Raw genomic sequence first — 12,452 nt, forward strand, 5'->3', positions numbered from 1 at the left:
TTAATTTACTTCGTGTAGTTACATACATACATTTTTTCTGCYTAGCATGACCATGTTACTGTGAAGYATTTTATAGATTTTATATGTGCATCAAAGTGTACATACATGTGTATGTATACCAACATTTTTTCTCCTACTTTCTTCGCTCGTCAAACGGTGAACTCATATGTACTTATCTTTTACAACACTCGCCCAAACCGAATAGTAAGGAAATATTTTTCGCTCTCATTGTTTTATCTCTCTCCTTTCGCCTCTCTTTGGAGGTGTATACACTATCGTATATACGCTCTCAACCCAATATCGTACATTAAATTTGGTACATTTTCATTGGCTGRCGTTGGCCAATCGACGGCTTGCGACACAACTCAATCTACTTCCACTCAAATGAAGGCTTGTCATTTGGTAGAATGTTCGTTTGTATAAAGAAATTGGGAGGGTTTAGTTGAGAGATGATTGGTTGTGCTAAACGAATGAAATTTTGTAGAAGTAATCGTATTTCGATGGCGAGTCCGTGAAAATTATTTTGAAAATAACTCTTTTTTTTTTAATTTATTCAATTCCAGTATATGTGGGCCATACGTGTGTATAGGTAATGTACTAGTTCTGTAGATAGATTTATAATGTGATGTAAAGTCATTGGCTTCGAGCCAAAGTCAAAACTTGAATTATTACGCAAATCAAAGAGCATTAAAAATAAACTGCCTTTTTTTGTCAGGMTTAGAATTTATATATATTATTTCTCATTCCATAAGTATTAACAATAAGTTCTGAAAAATATATTTGAAATGAGACATTTGACAAAAAAACCGTGACAGGTAAGACATTTTCATACATATTGGACTGTATTACCGAGTTGAAGTTGTGAGGGAAATAATCAAGTTGTACTATAATTTTTAAATTATGCCACACAATTTTTTCTGTTTTGAGAACTGAACTTTTTATCCAGCTTTTGCCATTTGAAGTAAAATTTTACATTATAATGTAATAACAATTATTATATGTTGTACTCATAACTTACATTCAAATATTTTTTAGTCTTGCAGCAGCGCCTATAAGTTAATTTCCCAATGAGTAAAAAGTAATTTAAGCGTCTCCGACAATATCACGTTGAAGGCCACCACGACAGTAATAGTAATGACATTCGCGCTTCTCCTAAATACAGTTTTTTTTGTTTAAAGAGTTTCATAAAGTCGATAACRGGAGTATGCTATAAGCTATAGAATATAGTTRCCATACAAACTAATCGATSAAAATCAAAATCAAATAGAAGCTCGACACCTATAGAGAGGCCACAGACTCTGTTAAAATACGCGTCAAGCGCAAGCGTCCTAAAGGATGACTACTTTTTATGGACCTAGTTATTGAACTCTATCTGGTATCGCAAAGGACCAAAACTGGTCTATGCGTGGCTCAGTGCTATACATATGTATGTACATATGTCTTCAGAAATTTTAGGTTAATTATTGTCCAAACAAATTCTCTAACTTTCATTAAACACATAGCTGCCACTTAACTTATTAATCAAAATTCAGATAAAGACATTTGTRTACCCTTTTATGCTAAAAGAAATGCATCTGTGAAGGGTATTATAGTCGAGGTTCAGATAAAGTTAAAGTTATTTCTTATTTACATTGGGAAATTTTGAGAGTACAAGAGGAGACTTAAAAACGTCCACGTAAATGCTTAGCTACCATATAGTGAGCTTGTCTTGTACATTTTATAATTTAGTACCTAGTTAAATCCTCATAAAATCGAAAAATATATTAAGTTTAAACTTTAAAGCGAAACTATGGAGTTAATGTGGAACTTAAAACTCTCAATCATGTGTAGGAGTGCTTACCGTCGGCAAATGGACTCGGCGTCATAACAGTTTAAATAACGCTAAACAAAGTTTATTTCGAAAATTTAATATATAAAATAATAAACACTTTGAAAAATAAAACATTCATAATTTGAAATTTATATAGCTACAGTTTTCTTAATAGTTGTTGATAAACAGTAGCCAACTAATTTTATTCTCACATACATAAATATCTATGTATGTACGTATAATAAATATTAGCCAGTGTCTCTTCAAGTGCAAATGAGCGTTTGATATAATTAAAGTTTTAAATTTGTAGTTCATAAGTTATTTTACTATATTATCACTTTTAAATTTGTAGTTCATAAGTTATTTTACTATATTATCACATTATAAATATTTATAATTTTGAGGCATAATTTTCCAACACACATGTACTGTTGTGTTGCCGGCGGGAATTTATATGAAAATATGCAGGACATKTTTGGTGATTTAATGACTATATAAATAATATTTTACCTTAAAATTTTATTCATTATTATTTCAAGCTWCACTTTTGCTGTTAAAAAAGTCAGTGAATTGCCGAGTTTTTACAATTGTTGTGAATTCAGATCAAGTCTAGACTTGGTTTCGAATAGAAAMATTTTTTAAATCTCATGTAGTGGTCTGATATCGACGGTTCCGAAAAATTAGCAGATTCTTGGCGAGAAAAGGAAATGCAGGTCGATATCTCAAAAACTTAGGGACTAGTTCTATAGTATATGAGACAAAAAGACGATMATGCTGATAATTTATGTATATTTATATATACTTTATAGGGTCTCCTTCTGGGAGTGACAACTCTAGTGGCAAACTTAATATTATTAGCTATCCTCTCGTATGTTTGTACCTAAAAATATTTTAGAAGGTGTATTTTGATGTAAATAATAATTGGAATATCTAGGAATAGGAAGCGGTCGAAATATTTTTAATATCGGCGAGAGAGGGGACGATTTAACTCGGAGTTCTCGGGGACCCCGTGCTCTGYAACAATTTTTGCAGATTTTTTGTTCAACCATTCATCACAGTTATCCCCCGGCCCGGTTTTTCCCATACGACCCTGTCCTATATCTACGAATAGGAAGCCTGCGAAATAGAAGGGTATACAATTAAAGATTAATATCAGCGTGTAGAACGACAGAGCGGGAGAGTTCGGATTTTGCCCAAAGTTCTCGGACAACAATTTTTTTACAGAGATTTTGTTCAATTATTACAATCTTTGCCGAACCCGGTTTTCTCTATACGGTTCTGTTATCCTATGATAACAAGAGTGCAGTGTGTGCATTTCGAAGGAAAAAACTTTTATTAACAAATTTGAAAATAACACTTCAGCGTTATTTCATAATTTATGTACAGAAAGAGTGTCCAAAATTTGAAARGGATTGGAGTAGTAGTGTCGATGTTATTAGGGACGCCGACTTTGACAATCTGAGATGTGGAGAAAATCATTTACATAAAGTCTTGAATAAAAACTCGTAACTTCGTCAATTTTGTTGCGATGAGATGAACTTTTAACGCAATATTATGATTCAATTATAATTGCAAAAGCAATAAAGAAATATATGTATGTAAATATGTATGTATGTTCATATATACATTACTCTTACACTGTATATTCAAAATTTCCACCTATTGAAAAATTTAGTTGGTATGAGGGCTTTCGGGTCTTTGAAACAAAAAAGTAGTAGTAGTAGTAGTTCAAAATTCGAATATTTTCCCTAGCATTGCTATGCGGCTAACAGTTAACCACATTTTGAATTGACTATAAAATTAAAGAATGGAAGCATAAGAAGAAAGCTCTAACTCCACTTAATTCAATCAAACCTGTAGGTATGTTGAAAAACCATTTAGAAAAGCATACCAACGCATTCAAATAGAAAGATCAAACCATAAGCCGTACTGGAAACCAAATCGAGGATAATGACAGAACGAACACTAATAATAACGCATAAAAAGTGTTTAAAGCACCACAACTGGTATATGAAACTTGAAACAACAACAAATGTTCACTAATGAATTCGAAAAATACGACACAGCAGTAAAGCAACATTAAAGAGCGAGTAAATCCGCAGTAAGCAAAGGCTGTGCGAGCAGAAGCTCAGTGGTCAGCACAAACAAACATACATACATATGTACATATACATATRTTTAATGTATGGGTTATCACTAAGCGGCACTAACAACAAATAATGTGAGTGAATATTCAGTGAACAGAGGAGAATGGCTCAAAATTGTGTAGACTGGGGTGGTTTCGAGTATCTAATACCCAAAATGCCATCCTCAGAAGAGAGGTTGAAGCCAGACGCAGTACTGTCACTCGAGGCATAACACATACACCAATACGAACGCACAAATACAAATACAAGCATACACAATTCTACAAACCGAACTTAATATCTAGTTGAACTATGGCACTTGTGTGGCTCTTACCCCGAAAGCAATGAAATTGGAAGATGAAAGAACGCACAAACAACCAAATGCAATATGAAATACTGAAGCAGCAGACTTAAAAGGCCATGCGTACCCCCATGTGTGTACTCGCATACATGCACACACACACGACTTTTTAATGATGTCAAAACCAATATCGACGATATAATGTTCCTTGTTGTACGTATTCAACGCTGCAATAAAGTAACATAACCGAGAATCGGAATGAAGCAATAATCGGGAAGGCAATATGCAGCAGCGTACACAGTTGTAGAAACAAAAAAAAAAAAAAAAAACGTTGGAATGCTGCCAAACGGAGTGCATGTGTGTATGTGCGCACATATGTAGTATGTATGTACATATTTGCGTATGGCTGAGCAAAGCATGATCTGTGAGGCCTAACACGTTTCTATCGATATCAATTCGAGTTCTAGGGACGATTGAACACGACATAACGTATACAAAGCCAGCAAAAACGATAAAAATTGTAACGGTTAAACTATATATTAGCGAGAAAATAATAAAATAAATAATGCACTACATTCATGAATGAAAATGTAACCACATTTGAAATGACATTTTTTGTAGCAAATTTAATAMATTTTTCTTAAAAAAAATTGTAGGTTCTTTGAAAAAGTTTAAATATTGAAGATATCCAAATGAAAGCTGCAAAGGTTCGTATTATTTAATTTTCAATATTGTTTTTAAATTGTATGTAAAGGACTGCTTGCATGCTCCCTTAACCTTATCGTACTTCCCAAGCAAGGTACGCCTTCCGGTTTCCGCTGCATAAAAAATACCTATTCGATTACGAATTTCATATTCATACACTCACATAACCTATAAATACATGTGTATGTATGTAAAAATTTCATTACTTTATGTAAATGCAACCCTGTAGTTGGTTTCTTTAACGATTTGAAATGCGAAGTGATTTAATATACGGTTGCTCATAGCTCACCATTCGAGAAACACGCGTGTGGCGAATGCACAAACACCCAACAAATATGCCGGCAATAGGCGTAATAGGCTACAGCAGAGAATCAAGTACATACAAGTACAGCGGTAAATGTTTTTGTGTACATACATAATTATACTGGAGTTTATATTTGTAAGGTTTTCGTGCTATTTACATTTTATGAAATATATTTAGGTTCTTATATACTTATGTATTTAGATTATGGAGGTACAAGTTTCAATGAATGCATGTAATCTCAATAGTTCCTAAAATTTACACATACATCTATACATAAATACATGGTTGGATGCGCACATCTATATGCATCAACGTCGAATTACGGAATACCCTACAACAGCATAAAGTTATCGACTCTTACACGCAAATTCGTAAGGTTTCATGCATATACGGCCCACACATACATACATATATTTACATAGTACATACACATAGTGAACCCAAAGTGTCGACTGTCGCCCTACCACAAAAACAAAAAACTGACAGCAGCGACACACAATACTGACAGTATACACAACGCACAGTGGCAACAGTGGCGGAGTGTTCAAAATTTTCGCTTGGGGTTTCCTATTGTATTTGAGTACAATTYTTCATACACTTAAAACTGTCTATGTATAATTTTTTGACAAAAGTACATTTTATGCATATATTTTAGAGAAAATATTTTAAAATATCAGGGAAAACGTCAAATATAAAAATTTTCAAGAATAACTTTATTTCGACGGGTATATGRCAACAAAGTGTATAGGAGACTGATTCGAACTCAACAATTTATTCTGAGATTGTAGCATTGCCTAGGACAATACTGCATGTTAAATTTCGTGAAAATATCTCATCTATTACAAAAGTTTCCCATACAAGCTCTGAATTTGTTTGATCAGTGTATAAGAGATGGTATAGTTGACTTGGACAAAACTACATGCCAAATTTCGTGAAAATATTTAATCAATTATAAAAGTTTCCCATACAAGGACTGAATTTTTTTCGATCAATTTATATGACAGCTATATGCTATAAAGGTCCAATCTTTACAGTTTGTTCAGAGATTATATAATTCTCTTATACAATACTTCATGCCAAATTTCATGAAGATATCTCGTGATATACAAACRTGTTTCATACAAAAACTTAATTCTGATCCTTCAGTTTGCATTACAGTTTTTCGTTATAGCGATCCGATATTAGCGGTTCCGACAAATGAACAAATTCTTGGGGTAAAAAGAACGTATGTATTTCAAATCGGTCTTGAAAACTGAGAGACTAGTTCGTGAATATTCAGAAAAACAGCCAGATCAACGTAGCTCGTTAGGCTGGCCATTTACTTAAGTTCATCTAAAGAAATATGAATCAACAAGAAGTCAAATATGTGTCTTATYTGATAATTAAAGAAAATTAACAACTCAAATATATGTATGCATATGTAGTAAATAATCCCCACAACAGCACGTCACTGCGCAACCTACAGCAGTACTTTAGCAGAATTGCTAGCGTTAACCGACGGGTCGTTTGGCTAACAGTCGCACCGGCTGACGATTCAACGTCGCTCGTTAGTGAGTCGAATAGTGAAAAAACAAAATACCGACTGAGGGTAACTTCTACAACAGCGAGACTTTCTGTGCTGGTTTYCTGTAGCTAGCGAGCTCGGTGGGATTGACTGAAACGTTGGCGCTGGTGGTATGACTACTTTAATGTGTACATGCTCACAGGCAGACCTACATATTTACTTGTATGTATAGATACTGTATCTGTATACGGGTCGCTGCGCTGTTGTGGCTGCTACTTTCGATCATTTTGTTGTCAGGTAAATACATATTTGTATTTACATAGGCTGTAGATATGCATGGTATTATATGTGGATCTGTATGTTTTTATGCAATAAACTAGCGAGAATATATGTTATTCGTTTAGCAGCTTAAAGTTGTAAATTAATGTGTATCTGAGTGTACCAGTATGCATTTGTACATATGTATATGTAAGTGTGTGTTGTTTTTTAATTTTGCTTTTATTATTGCACTAAATTTTTAGTTCCATACGTTGGAAATTAAAGTAAATATGTATAGCCAAGCTATTGCTGGTTTCTTTATTGCTTGTTATCCAGCTTTCGCCGCTGCTGCTGTATCAACGTCAACGTTAACCGCGCACAAAACAACCAACAACCACTAGAACGTGCATACTACATACAAATGTATCGACAAACGATATACATACATAGATAAGTGTGTATATAAGTAAATATAGTATCTACATTGGTGGCATGCGCTGCTCTCTCAAAGTACTGAAATGCATATAAATTCGTATGCCTTTATATATACATACATTTGTACATACATATGTATTATATATGGTAAGTGGTATTGACTCATTTACTTACGAGCTTACGAGTCCGCATTTACATGATGAGTACATGCAAGTATATAGCAAATGTGAATATACAGAGGAGCCAAACGCATTCGGGTATGAGTACCTGAGTTTCGTACTTATTTATAGCTGAGAGTAAGCAACGGATTCATTATATACACACGCATAGATATGCACTCATTTATTTTTATTTAAAAAAGTGCAGGACCATTTCATACAGAAATTGTATGTACAAGCAACATGTAGTTCCTAAGGGCATACATAAGACACATTTGCAACCTATACATACATACATACGCATACATAACTATGTCTCAAGCACATGGAATATGTATTGAGGGCATGTAAAGCAGAGCGTGTAAACAGTATTTAAAGTGAACATTGGTAAGTACACACACACATATATTTACAGATGTACATATACATACATATGTATAGCTGTTATAAAGCATGTATTTAACACTGAAACTGAAGAAATAAAACTCAAAATGCAGTCAAGCGAGCTGTGAGCGGTTCGCTACGAATGACGTAAATGCATATGTATGTAAATATGTACAAGTTTGCATAAATATACATATTTACGCATCGTAGAACCAAACGACAGAATGTGCAGATTTTTCATAGCAACCTATGAAATACATAGATGGATAATTAAACCTGCGTACATTCATATGTGTACAGATAAACTCATTTACGGTCAGTCTTATATGCACATTTATGCACATCGTCAGCAGGGGACATATTTATTTTACTCATCATCTCATTTGCTTCTTWTTGTGCGTTGCTTCAGTGAGTGAGTGAGCGAATGAGCATCAGTTAATTTAACTCTTTTCCCTACGCTTTCAGTTCCCAATGTTTTCTGTGGCTTAACCTTTTTTCGTAATTTTTATTTAATTGGGGGCATTTGAGCATATTTTAAAGTAAATTAAAAGAGATAAGACGAATAAATTACGATCTCAGTAAAACAGCGTAATAAAAATACATATGGACATACATACATGGACACAAATACATATTATGTCCCACGCAATAATACCTTATCCGGTGGATTGTTTGGAGAGTCTTTAGTTGGGTGTGGGCAAGGTTTAGTGGATCAAACCTGGGCACTAATAATGATTTAGCAGTCCGGCCCTCTCCAAATAGAGTTTCAAAGTAAAATAATTTAGCCCTGCTGCTGTCTGCATAGTTTTTAGTCAAATTGTATTGAATTTTTAGTCATAAATCTTGTCAGCCGTCAGTTCAAGTACTTTAGACCCACTCATTTCGGACTCGGACTTTGTAGATAGCCTCTTGCGTTACCTCGGGTAGGGACCTTCGGGGTGCTATTAGACTAACTTTTTATTTCCATTGTAGATATTGGTTAGTGGCTTGACTTCTAAGACTTTTAATCACAATTAGAATGCCCAACACAGACGCTGCTAAGGTATGGAATGGCGGGCGCACGGACTGTAAGAATTAACCGGAGTGAATATCTTGAGGGACCTTGGTTTGTATATTTTTCATGCTGCGAAGTCAATCAAAAATGACTAAAAACTCTATTTTAAGCGAACTGAATAAACAACAATAGCAGACAACTATCAAAACCTTTTCCGAATTAAGTTATAGAAGCCAATTACCGAATAATTATGGTTGTAGTATGTATGGSGAGTAGTATTGTCTCTGGGTAAGCAGTTACAGTCGCAGGGCTATACCCAATTCCTACTCTTGCTTCGTCGCCGCGCACCGCRGAATCGTGAGCAACCTTCGTGTTACCCGTGAGGAGTCTGGGGCCACGGCTACAATAATGGAAGCTTCGGTAGAGCTACTCCGACATATTCCTTTTAAGCTTTCGCCGAAATCTAATTGCAGAATGATATATGGTAAATGTCTATACTACTCACCGAGCGAGGTTGTGCGTTGGATTTGGGACACAGCACGTAYRTACGTAGCAACCAGTCCCAATGAAAGAGAAACAACAGCCTCGGACTCTCTCTCGACGAACGAAAACCAAACTCTATAAGTCCCTCATTTCTGCCTTGGTATATGATGATGAGTCGGCGTTAATAGTGAAAGGTTTAGCAAAAGATTTGTGGTTCTTTTCGTATTGGAATGACGAATGCTCCAATGATGAGTGATAAAACTCAAAATATTTAAATATTCATCAAAATCTTTTTTGTCGCCTTCAAAGTAATGCCCACCAGATGTAATACACTTATGCCAACGATTTTTCCAGTTCTCGAAACACTTTCGTAAGTACTTTTTTTGATGTTCTTCAGCGAATTTTGTTTTAAATCTTCGATCGACTGAAAAATGGATCCATGGAGCGGCATCTGGTGAATGTGGTGTTTGATCTATAATATTCATTGCGTTTCATGGCTTTAAATTCGGTCACAATCACATTCTTTTTGGGAAAAAACAGCTTTAACGGGACGAGTCTAGGAAGAACGCGTTTCATACCCAAAATATTCACCAAAATCATTCAAACGACTMTTGAGTCGAGGTCTCTTGCCATCTCTCTAGCAATTGCCTGAGGATTTTCAAGCACCATATCCTTCACAATTTTAATATTTTCATCAGTTGAAGAGGTCGAAAGATCCACACAAGGCATGTCTCCAAGGATCTCTTTTTCGCCTCTAAAGGCTTTTTAGTACTGGTACGCTTGTCTTTTTGATAAAACTGAATCATCGTTAGTCTTTTCCAACATTAAGGGGTTATATGGGTTAACGGGTTTAAAGACATCGATTTTTTTATTGTCTTGTTAAATTCTATAACTCCTCTATCATATCAATTTCATATGTCATGAAATTTTATACAGGTCTTTGAGTTACAATTTCTAAAGACCTAGATAGACTTAGAAAAATGTCTGCCAAAAATCCAAATTTCATTTTTTTTCCCTCGTCCTAGTTCTTAGTTAAGGTTTTAATTAAAACAAGTATTTTTTTTTTGAGTTGATCATGTAATTAGTTATCCTGCCATCGCGGGCCCATCATTTTCCGAGAGGTCGCTGGAAGTTGGTGTAGCAATGGCCGAGTTTAAAATATTTTTTTCCAAAAATTTCAGAATCAAGTTGTTGGGATGGGATGGAATGGAATGGAGAACATTCCAGCTTTGAAGGTTTTCATTTCAGTACCCCGCCAGTGGAAGCAGAGGAAGAGGCAGACCTCAAATTCTTTAGAGAAATCAGGTGGAGAATGACCTGGTTGCACTTTGTATCTCCATTTGRCGACACAGCGAAAAGAAGAAACGACTGGTGCCGTTAAGTGTTAAATGTAGTATTGTCACATCATTAAGCGGCATATGTCCAATGTAATTGAAATAACAGCATTTTAAACTTAAACAGTTAACGTAAACAAAGGTTTTTGTTATTTTAGTTATAAAATTTATTTTTACGCTTTAGGATTAAATCATCATCATGACACCCAACGCAAAAAAGTGTCCTTTTTATTGTATACTCTACACATCTTTTCCAAGTTCATTAACTATGTACATCTGTGGAAATTCAGGGTTAACCCCAATTTTCCTATCAACAATGGAAAGCCTTTTCGGTTCAAACGAAATGTACCCTTTTCTTGTTTTAGTTAAGAAATCAACAAGCTTCTGAAAGCATGACGTTTTATAATTTTTTTYAATACAATTAAAATCACACTAATCAGGAGAAGAAAGATTTCAAGCAAATATTAAAAAATTTGTACATTTCGGCACGGGGTCAAAACTGCCCTGCAGGAAAAGCAAACACGAAATATGAAAAAGGGATAATTGCTATTTCTGTGATATCCAAAGTTTMATCGTGCTGAAGTCTCCGGAAGGACTTTGCTTCGAAATCGATGATTTTCACTGTAGGGTGGCGTTAATATATCGCACGCGCAATATGTGAGCATAATTTCGCCACGCATATGAATGCATAAACACAAACACATTACATCACCTTTAAATTGGCAARCATTTGTTGTTGCACACATATGAATTTTTGTACAGAAGGGGATGAAAATTGCATTTGTGCGTACATTTCCCTATACGATTTATATATATACTTATGTATATATACATACCTTCTATATTATATTATTGTCGCTCGACTTATTCGTYATAACTGCGCACATGTGTGTGTACGTTCATATGTATGTTTGCTTGCAACAGCGCCAGAACTATAAATAAAGGATCGCGCCAAATTAATGAATAAGCTGCTGATTAAGCCCATTCATATTGCTGTTAAGCCCGCAATACTGACTTAAGACCTCATATACAAAGTACACACCTGCCCGGTTACAGATTAGATCATTTGATGTTGTAAATTAAATGCATGTAATTGGATTTCATATTTTAGGGGTAAATTATTTTTAGAGAACATAAAAGTTTWGTGTGTCTTTATACAATTTGCATCTCTTTATTTGTGTTAGCACAAGTTAGCGCCGCTAGCCTAGGCGAATGACTTTTACATTTTGAGTATATTTGGGCTAGGGTCTGAACACATTGCATTAAATTTTGGTCTTTTAAGTATAATCGAGAATATGTTGCACGAAATTTTAGGAAGATAACTCACTCTCTGACCGACACACTTGACATAAAGTCTTCTAGAATAACTAAAATCATTATATCGTCACCTGAAATGCTAAAAAACGTATCATCAAAAAATACGAAATTGAGTGTCTTATTGATTACGCTTCACTACTTCAAATTACATGCATAATATCTTGTTTCATTCATGCCACTGTAAATTTCCGAACATGTTGTTACGTTATTTTGCGTGGAACTAAGGCTATTTGGTGACCGATTTCACACATTTTCAACATTAAAAGCAGGTACCTCAAGTGTTGACCGATGTACATATATGTATACTATAAAGCCAGCCGGAAGTTTGAAATAGTTTGA

Source organism: Bactrocera latifrons, unplaced genomic scaffold (assembly GCF_001853355.1).
Source record: "Bactrocera latifrons isolate USDA-ARS-PBARC rearing strain unplaced genomic scaffold, ASM185335v1 scaffold_137, whole genome shotgun sequence".
NCBI lineage: Eukaryota > Metazoa > Arthropoda > Insecta > Diptera > Tephritidae > Bactrocera > Bactrocera latifrons.